Below are 24,059 nucleotides of genomic sequence, written 5' to 3' on the forward strand. Positions count from 1 at the left end.
AAATAAACACACTTAATCTGTCCTTTCAAGGTAAAGGTGACATTTTAACAAGGAGTGAGAAAGCAACTGCTTTTCAGAAGAAACCTGTGCTATGCAGAGAGCATTTTGAAAACAGGTGTTTGGAAATGTTTCCATCATTATGTGATTTTGTTGACAAAAACAGTGCAAGTGTGTCACCTATAAAAACTCTCATATTCGTGCCCTTAAAAATTTGGAAACAGAATTCTCTAACCTGTTTAAAAATCTTCCAAATGAAGAGTTTCAGTAGGTTTTGAACCCATTTGTCAAAACTATAAAACTGTAACACCTTCCTATGAATTTGCAAGAACAACTGATTGACATCAGGGAAGATGAAAATTTACTAGCCGAATGTACTAGTTTTGGCTGGGATAGAGTTAATTTTGTTCATAGTAGCTGGTATGGGGATATATTTTGTATTTGTGACTAAAACAGTGTTGATAACACACTGATGTTTTAGTTATTGCTGAACAGGGCTTCCACAGTGTCAAGGCCTTTTATGCTTCTCACACCGCCCTGACAGGGAGTAGGCTGGGGGTGCACAAGAAGTTGGTAGGGGACACAGCCGGGACAGCTGACCCCAGCTGACCAAAGGCATATTCCATACCATATGATGTCATGCTCAGCAACAAAAGCTGCGGGGAAGAAGGAGGAAGGAGGGATGGTCAGAGTTATGGCACTTGTCTTCCTAAGGAACCATTATGCGTGATGAAGCCCTGCTTTCCTGGAAAATGGCTAAACATCTGCCTGCCGACGGGAAGTAGTGAATGAATTCCTTGTCTTGCTTTGCTTGCATGTGCAGGTTTTGCTTTACCTATTAAAATGTCCTTATTTCAACCCGCGAGTTTTCTCACTTTTACCTTTCCAATTCTCTCCCCCATCCCACTGGAGGGGGAGTGAGCGAGTGGCTGTGTGGTGCTTAGCTGCCTTCCGGGGTTAAACCACAACACCAAATTTCAACAAAAAACTTTGTATAACTGGTGGATGTGATTGAAAAATGAGTATCATGATTTAGTAAGCGCAGTCAACAATGCGCTTCTTCCATTCAGATCCATGTATCTTTGTGAGGTATGTTTTCCAGCTATGACAAGCCATTAAAACCAAGTATCGGAAATAAATTGAACTTAGAAACAGACCTTTGAATCGCTATATCACACAATGTTAAAACAAGATTTTAAAAAATAATGAAGCATATTCAATCACATTGCTCTCACTAAAAATTATTAATAGTATTTTTTTAGCAAGAGCAAAAATGTTTTTTGTACCATTAGTAAATAAAAAATATTTTAAAATATTGTTCCTTTCACCTTTCTCTCATCCTTCTTTAATTTCTTTTTATGTGTATGTTTTACAATGCACATAATATATTAACACAGTAATACATGCATATAATTTATAAGTAAATAAATATACATATAGTGGGGATGCATGCTCAAAAACTTTTGTACTGATAGAGGCGTGTGATCAAAAAGTTTGTCAGCCACTGTTCTAGGCTACCAGGTGGATACAGAACTGAACCTGGAATTTTTCTTCTTTGTACAGAGGAAGGCCAAGAGCACGGTAAAATAATAGCTTCAGGACTGGTTCTGTGATCAAGTTGCTAGGACATTTGATCACTACCATCAATTCACTGAGAGTGGACTCTTTTTAAATTATGGACCAAATAACTGAAAAACAGCATTGCATTATTTAGTCTAACATTCTTAAGAGCTTTAAAATACAAAATGAGGAAAGAAGGTTGGGAAAGATTCATGTAATCTCCACTCCTGATTTTAAGTAAATAAAATAAGGTAAACAGGTGAGTAGAATGAAAAATAGTAAAGTATTACTATTGACGAGAACAGAAGTCAGAAAAATGACAGGTAATCAAAGGACTATCTATAATCTGGTTGTAAACTGGATGGAGATAATACAAGAAATATTTGTGAACCAAACATCAAGGATGTCCCTTCCTTATACAGAGCAAAGAAGCACTAAACATGTTGCTGGACCTTTGTCGAAGGCCACTAGCTCCTTGTGATAACAAATATCTTACGTGTTTTCCCTGCACAACCTCTCTGGGCACCTTGATCCCATGCTTGACCACCCTCATAGTGAAAAAGTTTCTCCTTCTGTCCAGTCAGGGCCCCTCTTGTTTCCACTTTATGCCCATTGTCTCCTGTCCTCCCACCATGCACCCCTGTGAAGAGCCTGGCTCCGCCTTCTTGATAGCCCAGTCCCCCCCAAAGCCTTCTCTTCTTCAGGCTGAAAAAGACCGGTTCCCTCAGTCTCTCCTCATAGAGCATGTGCTCCGGGCCCCTGATGATCTCAGTGTCCCTCCACTAGACATGCTCCAGTTGATCAATGTCTTTCCTGTATTGTACGGGGCCCAAAACCGGACAAGGTATTCCAGATGTGGTATAATGAGTGCTAAGTAAAGGGGGATAATAACTTTCCTTGATCTAATGGCTGCGCTACTGTTAATACAGACCAGGATGCTGCTGGCCACCTTTGCTGCCAAGGCATACTGCCGGCTCATGTTAAGCTTGCTGTCTGTCTTTGCAAGGGGTTCTTCCTTCCCAGGTGCAAGACTAGGTGCTTGTTCTTGTTGAATTATATGAGGTTCCTGTGGGCCCATTCCTCCAGCCTGTCTAGGTCTCTGAATGGCAGCCCTGTCCTTAAGAGCATCATCTGCAAACTTGACAAGAGTGAACTCTGTTGCCACCTCCAGGTCACCGATAAAGATGTTCAACGGGACAGATTCCAGGACAGACCCCTGCAGTACTCTGCTTGTCACTGGCCTCCAGGTAGAATAGGACCCATCAACCGCTATCCTTTGAGCTCGATCATCCAACTAGTTTTTCACCAATCCAGTTGCCCCCCCTTCCCCCCCATCCAGACCAGAACGTACTAACTTGGATACAAAAACAGGGTGGGAGACAGTGTCAAAAACCTTGATAAAGTCAAGGTAAATGTCCACAACCATAACTATTTTAATCACAGTAGACAATCGGGTCGGTCAGGCATAATTTATCTTTGGTAAATCCATGATGACCATTTCCAGTAGCCTTCTCTTTCATGTGCCCAGAACTGTTTTCCAAGAGGACTTGCTCCATGATTTTCTCAGGGACTGAAGTGAGGCTGACCAGTCTGTAGTTCCCCAGATTGTCCTTTTGTCCATTTTTGAAGATGGATGCAACATTTGCCTTCATTTAGTCATCAGGAACCTCCCCCTTTCCAATGACACAGCCATGACTTTTCAGAGATGGTATGGAATGGCCTTACAAGGACATCAGCCAGCTCTCTCAGCACCCTTGGATGCATCCTGTCAGGTCTCACGGACTTGTATGGGTAGAGTTCTCGCAAATAATCCCTGACTCAATCCTCATCCACTGCTGGTAGTTCTCCTCCTTGAACCCTTTCACAAAGCACAGAGGCCTGGGAGACCTTGCTAGTGAAGACGGATGCAAAGAAGGCACCAAGTGCCTCAACCTTATCTGTGTCCATGGTCACTAGATCATCTGCCCTATTCAGCAATGGCTCCAGTTTTTCCTTGGTCAGCCTTTTACTACTATTGTAGCAGTAGCATAGAGAGTTTTGATAGAAAGGCTAAGATTAGCACAGGAAAGACATGGACCTGTTGGAACGGGTCCAGAGGAGGGCCACAAAAATGATCAGAGGGATGGGGCACCTCTCCTATGAGGACAGGCTGAGAGAGTTAGGGTTGTTCAGCCTGGAGAAGAGAAGGCTCCGGGGAGACCTTATTGTGGCCTTTCAGTACTTAAAGGGGGCTTACAGGAAAGATGGGGACAAACATTTTAGCGGGGCCTGTTGCGACAGGACAAGGGGTAATGGCTTTAAACTAAAAGAGGGTAGATTTAGACTAGATATAAGGAAGACATTTTATACAATGAGGGTGGTGAAACACTGGAACAGGTTGCCTAGAGAGGTGGTAGATACCCCATCCCTGGAAACATTCAAGGTCAGGCTGGATGGGGCTCTGAGCAACCTGATCCACTTGAAGATGTCCCTGCTCATTGCAGGGGAAGTTGGACTAGATGACCTTTTAAAGTCCCTTCCAACCCAAACTATTCTATGATTAGTGTGAATAGAGAATGAATGGGAGCCTCTGCGTGTGGAGACACCAGAAGGAACGCGCAGCAGGACAAAGGCTCTCAGAATTGCATGTGTTAATGGTACCCAGATTAGCAGGTCATCAAGACCAGCACATCTACCAGCTATTACAGAAGACATCCAGATCTGGAAACAAAGAACAGCGAACAAATCCTGATGACTTCTTGTGGTAGGCAGAAAAAATTGTGAGCTTAAATTGTGAACGCTGACAGGCTGCAGATGATTGTGTGGGGGTGAACGTCCAAAACTGAACTTTACAACTCTCAAGCACAAGCCTGCCACTTGTTAGCTGCAACAGTGCAGGCTGGTTGTAAATTTTGATAACTAACACCTGGACTAAACAAAAGTGTCACGTCCTGAATCCTCCAATTCAGAGATAGAACCACCAATTAGGAGCCTGATCATGTATTGTGCTTCTGCACATAGACTATTTAAATTGGGAAAACTGGGGGCTTGGGTTACCAAAAAGAAGAAGGGGGCCTGGAAAGAAGAAGGTGAAGATCCTGGCTGAAGGAAAGATCCTGGAAGTGGGGGAGATCAGGGAGATGCGTGGGGGGACATGCAGGAACCTCGGCCAGTAATGCCCGAGACTGGTAACTGGGAGCATCCGCACAGCACAAAACCAACATGACTTTCTGCTCAACCTTCCTGGACCAGCAGTGATCTTCCCAATGGGAAAGGAAGTAGAGACATAGTGAATGTACTGCTGGGGTGGGGGGGAGAGCGAGTGAGTGTGTAAGATAACCAAGTAGGGTAAAAAGCTCTAATTTTGTGGTATCCAGATCCAGTACGGGTTGTTGTTTGCTCACCTGTGACAATCACAGGGGTGGGATAGGGTGGAGACACTGATCTCTGTCAGCTCCAAAAGGGTACAAAAAGGCATATCCAAAACCTGCACGTGGTCACTAACCTAAGAATAACCCAGGATGCATTAGAAGGACTTGGCAGCTGGCATCCCTTGTCCTCCATGTCATCACCTAACATCTGGCAGCTTGCTGCCTGACTGCCGGGCTTGAACATGCATAGCCCTGGTGCTGTCAGGGAGCAAGGAGGGCTAGCTGCTCCCTGAGGGATGGGGAGCAAGGAGCTAGGCATGATAACAAGGCCAGCAGGGTAGAGGCCTTGCCAGCCAGGGCCCAGTCTCACAATACTCAACCAAGGCAGACCCAAGAAGGGTAGCCAGGGTCAACCAAGAGTCTAGATCATCAGGCAAGTTCATGATGATGGGGCAGGTCTGAGGTCAAGCCAGGAAGTCTGTCCGCGGCTCAGGGTCCAGTTCAATGGGGGGCCATAGCCTGGCACAGCCATGGCTATGGCTGAGCTGGAGAGAGGCACTTCTACAACGTAGCTCAGGCAGGGACAGAAGACCCATGGCTCATGGCTGAGCTTAAATGGAGCTCCTGGGCCCATGGGTAGGGGGTGTGGGTGGAAACCTCAGTTAAGGCTGGTCACGGCCATTAAGGCCTACTAGTGCACTCAGGACCCTGGCAGGTGCCTGACTGCTGGACAGACTTCTTGGACACTTACGATGCTGCTTGTGAGTGTGACACTGTGACCGACGCTTGTTTTGTTTCAGTTTTTATTTTAAATAAAATCACCTTCCCCTCCTATAAAGTCTCACATTGATATTTGCTACATTGTCGATACAATGTTGCTACGATATTTCCTACAGTATAAGTTCTTCTTTTTGCCCTTGATGTCCCTTGCAAGTCTAAAGTTCAGGTGAGCGTTGGTGTATTGGGTTTACATGGCAAGGTTTTGGTAGCAGGAGGGGAAGGGGGGGGATGCAGGGGTGGCCTCTGTGAGAAGAGACCAGGGGCTGCCCTCATATCGGACAGAGCCAGTTCCAGCCAGCTCCAAAAGGGACCCACTGCAGGCCAAAGATGAGCCAATCAGTGCAGCTGGTGGCACCTCTGTGAAAACATTTAAGAAAAGGTAAAAAATGCTGCACAGCAGTTGTGAGAGAGAAAAGTGAGGAAAAAAATGTGAGAGAAACAACCCTGAAGACATCAAGGTCAGAGAAGAAAGAGAAGGGGGAGGTGCTCCAGGCACCAGAGCAGCGATTCCCCCGCAGCCCCTGGAGAAGACCATGGTGAAGCAGGTTGTCCCCCTGCAGCCTGTGGAGGACCACCTCAGAGCAGATATGCATACTGCAGCCCGTGGAGGACCCCACGCTGGAGCAGGTGCATGTGCCCTGAAGGAAGCTGCAGCCTGTGGAGACCACGCTGGAGTAGGCTCCTGGCAGGAACTGCGGCCCATGGAAAGGAGCCCACGCAGGAGCAGGTTTTCTGGCAGGAACTGCAGCCCATGGGGGACCCACACTGGAGGAATCTGTTCCTGAAAGACTGCACCCCATGGAACATAACCGCACTGGAGCAGTTCTTGAAGATGGGGGGGAAGAGGAGACAGAAGAGTCAAGAACGAAGGAGTGAAGTTGACCTTGGGAAGAAGAGGGGGGAGAGGTGTTTTCAGTTTTGTCTTTGTTTCTCACCATCCTACTCTATTTTTAATTGGCAATAAATTAAATTAATCTTCCTCAAGTTGAGTCTGTTTTGCCCATGACGGTAGTTGGTGAGCAATCTTCCTGTCTTTATCTTGACCCACGAGCTTTTTTTCATCTTATTTTCTTCCCCTGTCCTGCTGAGGAGGAGGAGTGAGAGCGCGGCTTGGTGGGCACCTGGCAGCCAGGCAAGGTTAACCCACCACAGTCGGCTTTCCTGACACCATCTCTACACGCCCAGGCAATATTTCTTTAATCTACCTTTGTAGCTTGTCTCTCCTTGTGCGTAAAGCCTTTTTGCATTCGACTGAGAGCTTATGGGTGAAGGTCAAAGGCAGCCTTGGCTGCAGCGATTATGAGATGGTGGAGTTCAGGATCCTGAGGAGAGCAAAAAGCAAGATCACAGCCCTGGACTTCAGGAGAGCAGACTTTGGCCTCTTCAAAGATCTGCTTGGAAGAATCCCATGTTCTCTGTCACTGTTACATACATAGGGCTATATAGCAGTCACTCATGCTAACATATAGGTTACTAGGCCTAATATGGCTGACACGGCTTGCCCAAGATCACTAACTCCTCAAATACAATATCTTCTGCAAGACTCTCAATACACCAAATAACCCTGAGTGGGACAAGTACTGTAGTTATTACACCTGATATGAACAGCCATAAAGGTGACCCGGTTAGAAGGGGGAAATTACTGAACAGAAGAAATCGTCTGCCAGCCTGGGAACTAGGCCTGTGAACCCAAAGCATCCTTGAAAAGTGCAACTGGCATCTTTGAAGTACAGATGGGTACCTTGAAACCAGAGACATCCTGCGATACCATCGATAAGAGCATAAACATGGAACTGTAACGGCAATTTATTGTCTGAAAAGGTGAAAAATAGTCTGGAAAAAGGGGAAAACATCCTGAGGAAGTAGGAATCGGTAACTGCCATTGGCTGGTCTAACTGCAAGAACAGAAAAACAGTCTGGAAAGATAAAAACTGGTCTGAAAGAACAGAAAATATCATCATCTATCGGCTGTTTCAGGTGAAAACCAGAAATTAACAGCATCTATTGGCTGCTCAAAAAAGTATGTATGTCCCACGCTCTCTTATGTCTCTGTGATATAAAAATGACTTAATTTTTAACCAAAATGGAGCTTCTCTCTCTGAGAACTTCCTGTGTTGCACATAGTTTTCTTAAACAGGTTGAGCTCTCTGCATGAACTTTCTTTTTTATTTTATTGGTCCCCTTCTGGGCCCACTTCTGGGGGCAGTTCGGTTTGTCCTCCCACTTCTGGGATGGTTTGGCCCCTTCTGAGATCTGTCTAATTCACTTGATACCAGTATTATCCATATAAGTAATCTGTCATAAGTATATCTGCTTTTATATTGCTGATAAGTTTGCTTCACTAAGGATAAGTTTGTAGTAACCTGTAATAGTATATACCTACTTGGCTGTTGCTGTAATTGGTTATTGCTATAATATTGATTGTTGGCATTATTGATTGCTGATAGTAATTTGCAATGGCTTAATATATATATATATTCATTTTATTAGTCATAGGTATACTTGCTACTGGTGATTTGTGGCAGCATATTTGCTAGTGGTGATTTGTATGGTATTTGTGGTAATCTGTAATAAAGGAGAGAAATTTAGAGGATAAAAGCCTCTGTGTTCTTGTGTATTACAGAATCCTATGAACCCACGGTCACGATCTCTACACACCCGCAGGCTGGGTAACCCTTTAGGTCATGACAAAACCTCAAAGATCATAGATGTACCCAAGGATGCATCGGTTCAAACAAGTGAACCGAGTACAACTGAGTTGCTTTGAAGTAGTTCTAGTAACTACAATTAACTGTAAAGTATTTTATTACTAGCGATAGTAGTTTAGGCTTATCTCTTGCTGTGGAACTAGATGCATTTTTTCCTCCAGAGGGCTACTGAAGTCAGGAAAAAGTATAATAAATCAAAACTTAATAAATACACACTTTTTCTGCAACCGACTTACCTTAGAGATTCACTTTTGGTAGAACAGAATGAAGGTGGAATATGTGGAAACACAAATAAATACAGTCACTTTAGGATGTTGAAAAAAAAATTTTCCGGTCAGTTCATTTGGGTGGGATAAGTATCCACAAGCCTTTCTATGGTGATCTATTACTATTCTAACATTACCCATGTTATTTACAAACCAGATCAGATTTAAAGATCCACTTTGAAGAAAAAGTTTGGATTTGTATATCAGGTGTATGTGGCAAGGTTTTGGTAGCCGGGTGGGGGACTGGAGGGCTAGCCTCTGTGAAAAGAGGTAAGGGGCTGCCCTGTGCTGGGAACAGGTGGTTCCAGCTGGCTCTGCAACTGACCCACTGCTGGCTGAAGCTGAGCCAATCAGCAAAGCTGGTGGTGCCTCTGTGAAAACATATTTAAGAAAGGGCAAAACACTGTACAGGAAAAAAAAAAAAAGCACGAGAAGCAATTCCGCGAACATCAAAGTCAGAGAAGAAGGAGGGGGAGGAGGTGCTCCAGCTGCCAGAGCAGATATTCCCTTGCAGCCCATGGAAGAGACCACACTGAAGCAGATATCCACACTGAAGCCCACGGCAGTCCCCGCATTGGAGCAGTTGGATATTTCCTGAAGGAAGCTGCAGCCCGTGGAGCACCCACACAGGAGCAGGTTCTCCTTACAGGAACTGCAGCCCACGGGGAACTCACGCTCAAGCAGTGGTGTTTTTTTTCCTTGAAGGACTGCAGCCTGTGGAGAGGACCCATGCCAGAGCAGGTTTGTCCTGAAGGACTGCAGCTCATGGAGATGACCCATGCTGGAGCAGGGGAAATGCGTGAGGAGGAAGGAGCAGCAGAGAGGAACTGTTATGAACTGACCGCAACCCCCGCCCCTCATTCCCCATCCCCCCCGTGCCGCTTGGGAGACGACGACACACGGACACGATGACGAAAGAGGCACAGTCGGTGTTCTGGTTTGAGCAACACAGGATTAATTTCTCTTTCAGTAATTTTACTTTTCAGTAAGGTCTCTTCTAATGCTTGGGAAAACTGCATTTTTAGAAGATTCTAGTGTCTGAATTTGTGAAAATATTTACTTTCTAGCCAGCTATGGTATGTGGGTTTCAAGGTCTCAGTGTTTTCAAGTTAGCCAGGTGCAGGGATGAGGAGGAGCGACACCCGGGCACTTGACCCAAGCTGGTTATTCCATACCATGAACATCACATTCAATATAAATTAGAAAGTTTGCTGCAAAGTGCTCTCTGCCGTCCTGAGAACTTCTTGCCCTGGTGCCGGACCCCTGAGGCCTTCCCTTCCTCCCAAAGCCGTAGCTCTTGCAGTGTCTGACATTAGCTGTCCACTGCTGGGAGTGCACAGCTTCTTACTGATATAATTGGTCGAGTATAATCCTTGTATATTGGTATCGGTATCAATATTGTTTCTTTAGTGTTATTAATGTTGATTATTTAGTCTTATTCTATTAAATCTGTTTATATTTCAACCCTTTGGTTTCCTTGTTTTTCCCAATTCCCCTTCCCGGGTGGGGAAGGGTCATCGGGTGATAGAATAATTGTCTAAACGACAATAAATGCTCATGGGTTCCTCAAACCGTAACAGTCAGGAATGAAGGAGTGAAGCTGAGACTGGGAAAAAGGGGGTAGGTGGGGGGAAGATGTTGTTTAACTTTTTGTCTTTGTTTCTCACTAGCCAAATGTATTTTAATTGGAAATACGTTAAACTTATTTTCCACGAGTCAAGCCCGTTTTGCCTGTGACGATAAGTGGTAAGTGATCTCCCTGTCCTTATCTCAACCCACGAGCTTTTCCATCTTATTTTCTCCCCCTGTCCTGTTGAGAAGGGAGAGTGATAGAGTGGCTTGGTGGGCACCTGGCGGACAGCCAAGGTCAACCCACCACACAGATCCAGCTGTGCATCATCCCTGGTTGGTTCATCTAGAACCTGTAATCAAGAAGGCATACCTGGCACTCTCCAGAAATCTTCTGGAATTCACAGCATATTTTGGTTTATTCAGGAAACTGTAAAGTGGGATCCCATGGGCAGCAGCTCTGAAGGGCAAAGGAGCTGAGGAAAGCTGTCAGGTCTTTAAGGACTAAAAGTACCTAACCAGGTACTTTTAGGTACTAACCTGATTGCCTAACCAGAGTACTTGTGATGGAACTTCACAGCATCATAGAATGGCTTGAGTTGGAAGGGACCTTCAAAGATCATCTAGTTCAACCCCCCTGCCATGGGCAGGGACACCATCCCGGTCATATTCCTTTTAAATTGAGCAACGTATATACCAGAATATGAAATCATATAAAGGGTATTAACAAATAAAAGAACCCTGCATGCTTTCACATACTTAAAAACTGCAACCAAAGAGTAGCCAAGACAAATTAGGTCCCTAAATATCTTTGATTATCTGAGCCTGAATAATTTGCTACAGACCAGACCACGCACACAATCTGTAACATAGCAGGGAACTGAGCGTAAATCTCCAGATTAAGACCCTCATTTCTGGACTTGGTAATAATCCCTCTATACTACATAGAATTAACATTTCTCATACCCTCCTTCTCCTACCCTTATTCTGAAGATTTTGATCCTGTTCTCCCTTTCTTCTTTTTCCACTTTCACCTAAGGTATGTATTTATGAGAACTCAAATCTCTCAAATCTCCATCCTCTATTCAGTCAATCCAATGGTCCTATCCCTCCCTGATATCTGCTTCCACACACCACCGGTTTTTCTTCTATACATAATTTATTTTTCCAATAAATGTCTTCCCTGTTCAAGCTCCTGTTCAATTTAACTAAGTACCAGTAAAGGAAGTGGAAGATTTGTATCGGAAATAGTGAGGCCAGCAGGATCAGGGAAGTGATCGTCCCCCTGTACTCGGCACTGGTGAGGCCCCACCTCGAATACTGTGTCCCGTTTTGGGCCCCTCACTACAGGAAAGATGTTGAGGTGCTGGAGCACGTCCAAAGAAGAGCAATGAAGCTGGTGAAAGGTCTAGAGAACAAGTCCCATGAGGAGGAGCTGAGGGAACTGGGGTTGTTTAGGCTAGAGAAAAGGAAGCTGAGGGGAGACCTTATCGCTCTCTCCAACTACCTGAAAGGAGGTTGTAGCAAGGTGGGTGTCAGTCTCTTTTCCGAAGTAACAAGTGATAGGACAAGAGGAAATGGCCTCAAGTTACGCCAGGGGAGGTTTAGATTGGACATTAGGAAAAATTTCTTCACCAAAAGTGTTGTCAAGCATTGGAAAACAGGCTTACCAGGTGTCCTGGTTCCAGCAGGAATAGGGTTAATTTTCACAAGAAGCTGGGAGGGGACACGGCCAGGACAGCTGACCCAAACTAGCCAAAGAGGTATTCGATACCATGTGACATCATGCTCAGTATATAGCTGGGGGAGGTGGCCGGTGGGGGGGGGCAGGGAATCGCTGCTCGGGAGCAGGCTGGGCATTTCGGGTTCTGGTTGGTGAGCGGTTGTGCATTAATCGGTTTTGTATATTCTTTTATCAGTATTATTGCTGCTGTTTCCCCCCTTTCCTTTGCTGTTCTGTTACACTGTCTTTATCCCGACCTGCGAGTTTAGCCTTTTTCTTCCTATTCTCCTCCCTGTCCCGCTGGGAGGGGGAGGACTGAGAGAGCGGCCTCCTGGTTTTTTGTTGCTGGCTAGGGCTAAACCATGACAGTCCTTTTTGGCACCCAACGTGGGGCACGAAGGGTTGAGATAATGACAGATCTGAGCAGAACGTGTTAAAACAAATTTGTTATATTTGTTATAAGCATTTATTATATTAGTTTAATAGTTGCTGGTCACAATGTTACTTCATTTGTTCTCAGAGTTGTATTCTGTAATACCTTACTTGCTGTATACACTGCTTACCAGTATTTATGTGCTGCTTATCATCTGTGGGAGTTGGATTGAGGTTGTCGCTTCGCTGTATGGTATAACACTGGCTTATGGTATGATAAAATCATGGATAGTAAGACCGGTATTGTGTCTGTATGCAGCATTGCCATCATCTTTGTACTTCGGGAGCCATTTAGCAGAAAGTATTAATAAATACACTTTCTACCTTTTCTCCTCAGAGAACCAATCTGTGGGGGAGACACCTTCCTTCACCTCCCCTTTCTCCTCCAAGCTAATTACAATAGCCCTTGAGAATTTTGAATATCCCTGGGATGTTCAAACCAGCATGGTCCTATAGCCATGTCTCCTGAATGTGTTTCTGGTATTGAAATTGTTTAAAGTTAACAAGAAATCTAGGAATATGACCCAGGATCCGCAAGACTATGGTCACAGGTCATATGGCACGGCACGTGTGAGAATATGGGCAGGTATCTAGAGAACTACTCACCTCCAGTGGCCTGGAATTTCACTCACGAACAACTACAGGACCCTGATAAAGTGATAGAACGTTTGTAAGAAAAATGGTGCAGCTATTCCAAAGAGGCACAACGTACTGCACTGTGCTGAGCCCTGGCCAGTATCTATCAAACCCTGCTCGATATTGTGCAGCACCCTCAGGAAGACATCAGCGCTTGGCTTGAGCAACGGAATGCGAGGGGCGGAAGACCCAGAAGGAGATCCACCGGCTGGAGGACGGCTCAGCTGGACTGAGACCAGGCGGATTGGGTGGCAATCCGGAATAAACAGACGACATGGCCACGGACGCCCAGAGAGAGGTGAGCAGCCGGGGCAGGAGATGGGGCAACAAGTAACAAAAGAAGAAGGGGCTGTATTAAGACTTCTCCTGCATATCCTCTCTAAGAGAGGGGTGAAATACGATGAGCGTATGCTCCGAAGGTTGTTAATATGGTGCAGAGAGAACAGATTCACACCAGAGCCCCAGACAGCTTTTAAACCAGAAATATGGGAGGCTGTTGGGAAAAAACTGTGGGAAGTGATAAGTAAAGGAGACAAAGAGGCATCACCGTTAGCGATGACATGGCGGTTGGTGTTATCGACCTTACAAGATATGAAGGTGGAGCGAGCCACGGCAGCCGGGGCTTTTGCAGCATTACAACCCACGGGAGGGGGATCGAACAGGCCAGGTCCGAAGGTCTGGGACGATCCCCTGCTGATCCCCTCTGCTCCACCTGAGGCCGAGGGAGGAGGCAGAACGTCAGGAGAGAAGGACAGAGCCAGAGCCGTTTGCTCCTGACATTGCCCGCCTCGCCCCCTCCCCTCCCCAGTCGCCTCCCTGGGATAGAAGTGCTGGTTTTGTATGTCTGCTGTGTAAGTGTGTGTGGGCGCCGGCTTATACCTGCTGATCAGCATGTGTGCTACTGTTTGTTTTTTGTTGTGTGCAGTGTCGTTAGGTGACTCCCCTTGAGCAGGCGTTCTGCCCGGTGTGGTACTGTTCTCGGATGCAACTAGGGCTGACACTCCGTCAAGTTGAGAAGTTTGTATATACACAATGTTTAGACGTAAGGCGAGCGCGCCCCAGGTAGATACACCAGGATGGGCTGTAGAACCGACGGAAGTCCTGAAATATTGGGGGAGTTTTCACCAGCTGACACGTTTACACTCTCGGGAATGGCTCGCCCGTGCAGGGCGTATCGCTGGTTGTTTGTTGTTTGTCTATAAGATCATGGTTGATTGGGAAAAGGAGTTGAGCCAAAATCTATAGGATGCTCTGTAGGAAAATGAGAAACTTAAGGAAAAATGAGAAACTGAGCTCTTGTTGCAAAGGCAGACTTTTATGTCAGTCGTAAGTGATGGAAGGAAAAAAAAAAAGAAAAAAGAGAAAAGAAATAAAAAAGAAAAAATGAAAAAGAAAAAAAGAAAAAAAGAGAAAAAAAAGAAAAAAAAAAGGAAAAAAAAAAAGAAACCAAACAAGAACAATTAGATGGGAAATGTGCCACGTTAGCACAAAAGCATGCCATACACACTATGAGAAAGCATCAGAAAAAGGACACCTGATTCAAAGCAGTACCATAGAGATATGTTTTTGGTTTTTTCCTATATGTGTCTATGTTATTGCATGCCTTAGTAGCTTGCTCTGTGTTATACCCTGCGAGACTAAAATGAACCCAGCAGAAGCGGTCTCTTGAGCAAGGGGGTGGAATATGGGAAAGCAACGGAAGATCGGCAAGGAGGACTGTAAATACACTCAAGGGACTCGCACCTGGGTGCTGGAAAACACATATATCACACCAATTGTTATTCTGTCTCGGGTGCTGGCAAGAAAAACATTTGGATGACATAAGCCTGTAATGGACTCACAGACACCTTATCCAGCTGCTTGAGAACCTTGGCCTGTTGTGGAAGAAGATCAAAGCACAGTACCAGCAAGAACAGGGAGTCCGCATGCGCTCTTGCTAACAAGGACTCTTTTGCTGCCAAGGATTCGTGATAACAAGGACTCTCTTGCTGCCAAGGATAAGTTTAACAATGCTACTAGTCCAGCTATTTCTGAGTTATTGCTAGATGTAGATAGTATTCGATATGCGACGTTGCAAAACAGAGCTGCTACTGATTTTTTGCTTTCAGCTCACAGACATGGTTGTCAAGATTTTAAAGGACTGTATTGTATGAATCTAAGTGACCACTCCAAATCCATCCATGCCCAGCTGCAGGAACTGCACCGACCGAACCAGCAACTTGTGGAGACCACTGGGTGAAATCTCTTTGCTGGATGGACTTGGGGGTGGGGTTGGTTGAAGCAAATTATACTCATTGCCTGTGTGGAAGGAATTTCTCTGTTATGTTTAGTATGCTGTTTGCCGTGTTTAATAAGCATTATACAATCAGTTGTAGATGCCGCTTTGCATCGTACCCTTGTACGAGTTGTAGAATATGCTGCTCTAAAAACTATGTGTGTATCCATGAGAACCTGACCTTCACAGAAGAAGATAACAAGAAGGGATTACAACAATGTAGTCATGTATCAGGCAGCCGCTGTCAGCAAAGCTGGATCATGAGTTTGGTGAGACTCGCTGCATACGCTGGCCACGGGTGCAGCGACTCTAGCCTGTACTTTTCTACTCAATCCAGTGCAGGAGAGTCTGGTGGGACTCGCTGCGTGCGCTGGCCATGCATGCAGCGACTCTAGCCTGTACTTCTCCACTCAATCCAGTGCAGGATATAGGGGGGCTGTCTCGGGTCAGAGAGGGGGAGAGAGACATGAGCACACTTTGAAGATACAGGGGATGCCCTGAAGCACTGTGTCTGCCCCCGCCTGCCCCCCCCATAAGTTCTATGTTCATTAACCCCAACAGCTCAGAAGGCATTACAGCATGTTGCAAGATAAGACATAGTCTACTACTGCTGCAAGACACATTGAACACCTTCCTACAAGAATTTCAACTTTATGCCCTGTTAGGACAGTGGGATGATGCACTCGCAAAGAGCCTGACTGCATTAGAGTGGGTATTTTTGCCGATTGTCAGCAGCTGGCTCCTCTGCCATCATTTGCAGGGGTTAACCTGCGAGGGCTTACACCTGATGAACTTTGGCAATCCGATGTTACGCGCATTATGGAATTTGGACATGTTTCAGTCGATTTGTTTTCTCACTTTGTTGTGGCTACTGCTCATACAGGAGAGAAGGCTTGTGATGTTATTCGACGTTGGTTGCAATGCATTGCAGTCACGGGAGTACCAAAAACTATAAAAACTGATAATGAACCAGCTTATGTGTCTGCTAAAGTACAGGTTGTTTTTTTTTTTACAGACATGGGGTATTAAACATGTCACCAGTATTCCTCATTCCCCGGCTGGGCAAGCAATTGTGGAGCGTATGCATCATACTTTAAAAACCATGCTTGCTAAACAAAAAAGGGGGAATCCCGTAGGTATGACACCTCAAGAGTGAGTGTATAAAGCAACTCATGTTTTAAATTTTCTAAACATCTCTTCTTTGTCATCCACAGCAGTAGATGGACATTTTGTAAGAACTGTTGAATGGCCTGAACAACCGAAGGTGTATTATAAGCACCTTAAATCGGGGTGCATGCTAACCACAGATAACACTGCAACAAATAGAAGTTTGAGCAAGACAATTCTGTAATGATTTGTACTTCTCATCCGTATGTTTGCTTCGGCTCAAAATGCAAGTATACAAGAATGTAATCAATCTTATTGTGTAAATTTAACGCGAGTAAGGTATAAAACAGCAGTAATATGGATAGGGAATCGGCAAAATGCATTAAAAACACGTCTTTCTCTGTATTGGGATTGGGAGTACAACTCTCGAAGACTTTGTGTTACATCTCTCCCCTGGAATACGTTGCTACATGGCTGAGAAATGGTTAAACACCATCTCCAAGGTGCTTTTGACATGTCATTGCAACAAAATATTCGTCCTTTACATGATCAGCTAAAAGCTCAAATACTAAAGATTCAAGACTTAATGAACTGCAATGCATTTGAAATATTACAAAAGGATTTCTCGTGGGTAAATCCAAAGAAATTGGCTCTCTGGGCTAAATTTAGGAATCTGGGTATTTATTGCCTTAGCAGGGTTCTTTTTGATTCTGTTTTTAATTGTGTTTAGTATATAACCTGCTAAGAGCGTCACAACGAGCAGAAGCACAAGTCATGGCGACCTTGTTAATAAATGGTCTGATGTTAAACAAAAAAGGGGGAGATGTGGCAGATCTACAAGCAGAGGCCTGCGTACGGCCAAAGACACAGAAAGCAGCAATAACATGGTACATGGACAATAAATGGCATGATATTGTGATCACGGACTGTAAGGGGTCCACACAAAAGCTAGAATTACGTGCTGTACTAGAAGTGTTTGCAGGTGGACAAAAGGAGGTATTAATATCATGTGACTCCTTATATGTGGTTGGAATCGTTCAACGAATGGAGCGTGCTTTGCTGAAGGAGGTCAGAGATGAGCAGCTGTTCACCCTGCTCCATGAATTGTTGCTCCTACTCAATGAATGGCACGATCCTTATTTCATCACCCATATTCGCAGCCATTCGGGGCTCCCAGAAGGTTTAGCTGAGGGCAATAGACGAGCTGATAAACTTGTGGCTCCTGCATGGGCCGCGCCATCTCCAGATAAGTTTGCACAGGCACGGGCATCTCATACATTCTTCCATCAATCTGCACGAATGCTGCGCAGACAATTCGGGATCTCGGAGTCTGATGCCCGAGGTATAGTGCAAACGTGTGCTGATTGTCAACCATTTATACCTAACTTCAACCCAGGCGTCAGTCCCCGAGGGCATGGACCTTTGGAGTTCTGGCAGACTGATGTAACCCATGTGTCAGAATTTGGAAAACTGAAATTTATACACCTGAGTGTAGACTGTTATTCAACTGCAATTTGGGCAACTGCGCAGACTGGTGAATCTAGTAAACATGTACGAAAGCATTTGCGATCCGCGTTTGCGGCCTTAGGTGTACCGCGTGTGATAAAGACTGATAATGGCCCAGGGTACGTAGCCCGTTCAACAGAGGTATTTCTACAGCTGTGGGGCATTACACATGTGACTGGCACACCACATTCTCCGACGGGTCAAGCCATAGTGGAACGCATGAACCAGTCTTTAAAAAATTTGCTTCAAAAACAAAAAGGGGGAGAGCAAGGGCTGAGTCCAGTAGATCGACTGAACAAAGCCGTTTACGTCCTGAACTTCCTACGCCTTCCTCAACACTGCCTTGTACCTCCAATCGTGCGGCACGGCGCAGGCCTGCAGAGAGACCTGGGAGATTTTAGGCAGGAAAATGGCATGGTAGCAGTTAAAAACAGTGTGACGGGGAAGTGGGAAGGACCGTGTAGACTATTAACCTGGGGTCGAGGATATGCCTGTGTCGTTACAGATGCCGTAACCAGATGGGTACCAGCCAAGTGGATAAAGCCCTGGTTTGAGCAGACGGATTCAAATGAGTTACCCCACAACACCAACAACGACGATGAGGGCTGAAGAAGTGCAGTGCCCTAGGTGTGGAACTGTGACCCATAGATCCTTGTGCCTTGTGAGGATTGTTGAGGCTGGTGGTGGTTTGAAAGACCACGTGCTGCGGCCCGGTGTGCTGTGTGTTTTAAATCCGGTGTGCTGTGTATTTTAATTCTAGTGTGCTGTGTATTTTAATAAGGAATTAGGTAAAGTGACGGGGTATGCTGTCTGTTTTTAATCCGGTGTGCTGTGTGTTTTAATAAGGAGTTAAGTAAGGTGACAGGGTGTGCTGTGTGTTTTAAATCCGGTGTGCTGTGTGTTTTAATAAAGAACTAAGTAAGGTGACGGGTTTAATTCGTTTAGCTATTGCAATAGAGCATATAGAGTCAGGTTCACCTCAACACGAGCTGGCTGAGCTACAGGAGATTAGGGAAGTCTACCATTCACAAGGATTGGTCAAGGTGTGGCATACAGTGCTGTTACACAGTGCTACTGCCAGAGGTTTGGTCGGTTCCGGAGGACTAGTGGGAACAGGTAGTACGTCACTGTAGCAACAGGTTCGGTCATCTACAGCGCAGAAAGGGCAAGAGTACTGATATTTGAAGATGCCACTGAGAATTAGTGTCGGGCTTATCCTTGTGATTGGAAGTTGCAGCTGAGCACAAAATTGAGAACCCTTGGTATTTCGGCTTCTTTTAATACAGCAGGATTCAATTCAGTTTACCCAACATTTAACACGACCCTAGTGAACTTTTGTGGAGACACCACAGGGGTGATGACTGATTTTTGCTGTTGGCTCAGGGTCATGGATGTGAAGATTTTGAAGGTATGTGTTGTATGAACCTTTCTGACCACTCATCATCCATTCATAAGCAGTTACGGGAGCTGAAGGATAACTAACCTGACCTTCACAGAAGAAGATAACAAGAAGGGATTACAACAATGTAGTCATGTATCAGGCAGCCGCTGTCAGCAAAGCTGGATCATGAGTTTGGTGAGACTCGCTGCATACGCTGGCCACGCGTGCAGCGACTCTGGCCTGTACTTTTCTACTCAATCCAGTGCAGGAGAGTCAGTATTATTGCTGCTGTTTCCCCCCTTTCCTTTGCTGTTCTGTTACACTGTCTTTATCCCGACCTGCGAGTTTAGCCTTTTAGCAGAATATTCTGAATAAGAAGAATGAAACAAGAAACAAAAAAATCTTTTTCAAGAAACATAGGAAGAACCCACTCTAGAATTAAAATAAGCAAGTCCACAAGGTGTCAGAAGAGAGACATAAAAAAATCCAACAAATTTTCTTTAGTTATATTAAGACAAACATATAGCTTTAATATCACTTCACCTAGCAACATGACAAAAGACAGTTAGAAATAAAACTTGAAAGAAGATACTAATTCATCCACTATAGTTCATTTTATATGCTCACAATCTTGTATAAGGATGTATTCATATATTTAAAATAGTAATCATGCAGTTTAAAATATTTCCTATGTACTTTCTACATAGTATCTGAATATTTTGTAAATAATTAAATTCATAATAATTTTTAAAAGTCTACACTTATTTACCTTTAACAATAAAAATACCCATTCCTAAACTCCACTTGTTTCTGGTTTGGTTTTGTTTTACGAACAATGATATAATAGTATAAATTAGTAGTATTTTACTAATACCTAAAATCACTGAGGTTTGTTTCAAGCAAAATAAAATAAGAAATGGTTTATATATATATAAAACATCTATCATCATAGTACCTAAGTGCTATAACTGTAGTAGAAGCACACAGAAAGAAAAGCAGACATTTAAATAAGTAACCCCTAAATCATTTATGGTGTAAAAGCTCAAAAATAAGTCTTTAAGCTCTCTGAAACCCACCTTAATATCTTTATATTGAGTGTAGAAAACAGACATAATGGGCTAACAGAGAGATTTTACTCAGGAAAAGGCTGCTACATCAAGCTTCCCATCTCTTTGGTTTTAACATTACTACCTGTTAACCACCTGTTATAATTTGAAATGTATGCCTATAGGAAATCTGTTGAACATCTCATTCCTAATTACTGTCAGAGACAGAACAATATCTATACAATACAATACCTGTGCAAAACTTGAAGCCATATGATAAATGCTTATTTAATTTGGATCACATCTTTCATTTTACTGTGGCAGTAAGCAGTGTTGGGAAATGTAGTAAAAAGATCAGAAATTACTAAGAAAATAATAAAACAGCTATTATCCAAATATATTTCAGAATTAATTTGATCTTTCACTTGTAAATAAATAGACTACACTGACAACTGCACGGCTACCAAATTTAGATGATCTCACTCAAACTAGATCAAAATTATTAAATCAGTTATCTGTCCATAAAGAAAGACTTTATGTCTCCTTATAGTGGCTGTTAGATCATGTAAAGTTTGTTTCTTATAGTTTTGTATGGTGTCTGGCTGGGATAGAGTTTATTTTCTTCATAGTAGACCACGTGGGTTTTAAAACATATGAATTAGACCTAAATACACCAAGAATGCAGATAAACTGTAGGTTTAAGTGCGCCCTGCAAATCCTAGTTCCTTCCAAGTATATGCTGACTTCAAGTTAAGACAACTTCTGGCTGTTTACCTGCTTCAATAGATTTGCTGGTCCAGATGACTGAGGATCATTAACGTAGGGGTATGCTGTGGATATTTAGTTTTTTGATGTTCCAACTGACTTGTAAAGATTCAGATTATTTTAACCAGTTCGTTCAGAATGCAACTAATAGAATTAACAGTTTTCTCATCGCTTTATAGAACATCACTATATAGAACATCTTTCTTATATCACTTACTAGAGGGTCAAATGTTCAACTTGCAATAGAAAGGACTCTATTCTTTTTAGTGCTAATCTCCAATGTATACACAATAACTACTGATATTCCTTTCCATATATTTTAACTGCTAATATTATGAATTTCACCTTTTTTAAAGGAATTACAAATCTATGTAGTAGATAAAACATTTTATTCCTTAGTTCTGAGATTCCTTGTGCTAGGCAGACCAAAACCTTACTTTTGAGAGGAATGCTGGTCTATGCAGTGAAGACACTTGTCTAAGAATCTGGAGATTTAAATTCAGCACCCCGATTTCCCAGTCTTCCTTTCATGACCTTGGTTAAATCACTTTGCTTGCCCAAGTTTTCCATCTATAAAATTGAGACAGTTGTAATTCTCAACCTTGTAGGCACAAGAGGAACTACACTGGAGTCTCTGATCTGCTGAGATACAATGGTAAAAGGATAATAGTACATAGTACATTAAATAGATTAGTACTCTGATTTCCGTGCCTGAAAGCACTGACTAGAACAAATAAACTGTCAGAACTCATTACCTATCCACATATGCTCTGGTTAATAGTTAAGAGTGATAAATCAAACCCCATGTGTCTTTTCGCTTAACCCCAAAAAGCCTTACGTTGGATACAAAACACTAATAGCAATTATCTCAACTTAGGCATCCATTTTTAGGATAACTCAGCACAAGATGATCATTATTGAATCATAGATAATTTAGTAAGATAAACCATAAAAGGTACTATTGATGCCAAAGACTGACTTTCCTCAGGGATGAATAACAACCTTGACCCTCCTGGTGCCAAGGGACTCAGTAATGATAAAGAGTACATCAGAATAAATCTTGGAAGGAGTACATAGTAGTAGGTGTTTGTTTACCATACTGATGTTTGTACCTTGAGGAAACTTTGTCAATAGTTCCCTAAGAAGAAAGGATTCTTTTCTTTTCCACTTGCTAAGAGACATGTATTTACTTTTGTTGCTTTTAATAAAGAGGTAAGAAGTCCAATTTCTGTTACAGGATCCAAAATCAGTATTGTTTACCAAAAGACTAAGGATCTATAGAGCTCAGTGCACTTTTAGCAGAAGGAAACAGAGGAAATGGAGAATGTTTTAAAGACAAGTGACTTCGTGTATACCATAACAACTTTCTGCACAGAAGGAATTAAAATTCTTCAAAATTTTCAGTGTAAAAATAGAAAGGAACTTATTTATCCTAATTTTACAACAAACTAACAATGGTAATCAACTACAGCAAAGATTGATTTTCAGTAGACAACAGTTATTCAGTTTCAGATGTACATTGCTCTATCTCTGCCTAGTATGAAATCAGAAAAACTAAGAGGCTAAGACCGACTGACTGTCCAAGTAACACCTTTCTTTCTGTCCCTTCCCCAAGTGATTGAAAGGGGAAACATGAAAAAGTCTACTGCACAGAGAACGGGCCAAGACAACAATACAATCTTCAGCTCTGAAGATGCACAGCTATCGAGAGAGAGAGAGAGAGAGAGAGCGCGCGCGCGTGCGCACTCTTCAAAAAGAATGAAAAGATACATCATGGGGGCAAATACAGAAGCTACCAGTAGAATTTGGTCTCATCATGCCCTTAAAGAGACAGAAAGCAGTGTCACCTCTCTTCAAAGCAGAAATTATACTCACAGAACTCATCTTTGATTACTGAATTCTCTCTTTCATTCTCTCTTCTCTTTATGCTTTTCAGTATTTAAGTAGTCCCTTAACAGCTCAACAAGAGATTGTTTATGCTCACTTATTCCTTATAAATATATGCTGCTCCCCCTTGTGACCAAATTTACTCTTGGATAAGATTATGACACCACAAATGTTTCTCACACAGTTGATGTCTGTCCCTCAGTGTACTGGGATTCTATTAAAACTCTAAATTACATTTCAGATATATAATTTAGTGTAATTGATTTGTGAAGAGAGCAACAATCTGAATGATACTTTGATTATTAAACTCAAAATCAGTTGACTTAATCCATGACACGTGCACCTTACATACTGAAGGAGAAATACAGAATGAAACTGACATGTCTAAGAAAAAACTGCAACATGAAGTCAAAATGGATTAACAGAAGAATGTAACGGTCAACACAAAATGTCTTAGAACATTATTACCCGATGGATGATACTTTTCCAACAATGCAAGTTTTCTCAAAGATACTAAAAACAGCAGTCAGACCAAAAGTTCAAAATATGACTTATTTTGAAAGAACAAGTTAAAACATACTGTCATGGTTTAACCCTGGTAAGCAACTAAGCGCCACACAGCCACTTACTCACTCCCCCTCCAGTGGGATGGGGGAGAGAATTGGAAAACATGAACATGTGGGTTGAGATAAAGACGGTTTAATAGGTAAAGCAAAACCTCCGCACGCAAGCAAAGCAAAATAAGAAATTCATTCACTACTTCCCGTTGGCAGGCAGATGTTTACCCATTTTCCAGGAAAGCAGGGCTTTATAGCACATAATGGTTACTTGGGAAGACAAATGCCATAACTCTGAACGTCCCCCCTTCCTCCTCCTTCCCCGCAGCTTTTATTGCTGAGCGTGATGTCATATGGTATGGAATATGCCTTTGGTCAGCTGGGGTCAGCTGTCCCAGCTGTGTCCCCTCCCAACTTCTTGCCCACCCCCAGCCTACTCACTGGTGGGGCAGCGTGAGAAGCAGATTAGGCCTTGACACTGTGGAAGCCCTGTTCAGCAATAACTAAAACATCA

The 24,059-nt window shown here is 43.4% G+C and overlaps 1 protein-coding gene and 1 long non-coding RNA gene across 5 annotated transcripts in view; one reads left to right on the forward strand and one right to left on the reverse strand.

Annotated features, from left to right (window-relative positions):
• The window catches only part of LOC141735524 (transcription factor RFX3-like), a 231,237-nt gene that overhangs the window by 185,378 nt on the left and 21,800 nt on the right, over positions 1-24,059 (reverse strand). The window lies entirely within an intron of this gene.
• Positions 12,047-14,472, forward strand: LOC141735506 (uncharacterized). The gene is made up of 2 exons (XR_012584755.1): positions 12,047-12,105; positions 12,723-14,472. It is a non-coding gene; the product is annotated as an uncharacterized LOC141735506 (long non-coding RNA).

This window comes from Larus michahellis, chromosome W (genome assembly GCF_964199755.1).
Source record: "Larus michahellis chromosome W, bLarMic1.1, whole genome shotgun sequence".
NCBI classification, from domain to species: Eukaryota; Metazoa; Chordata; class Aves; order Charadriiformes; family Laridae; genus Larus; species Larus michahellis.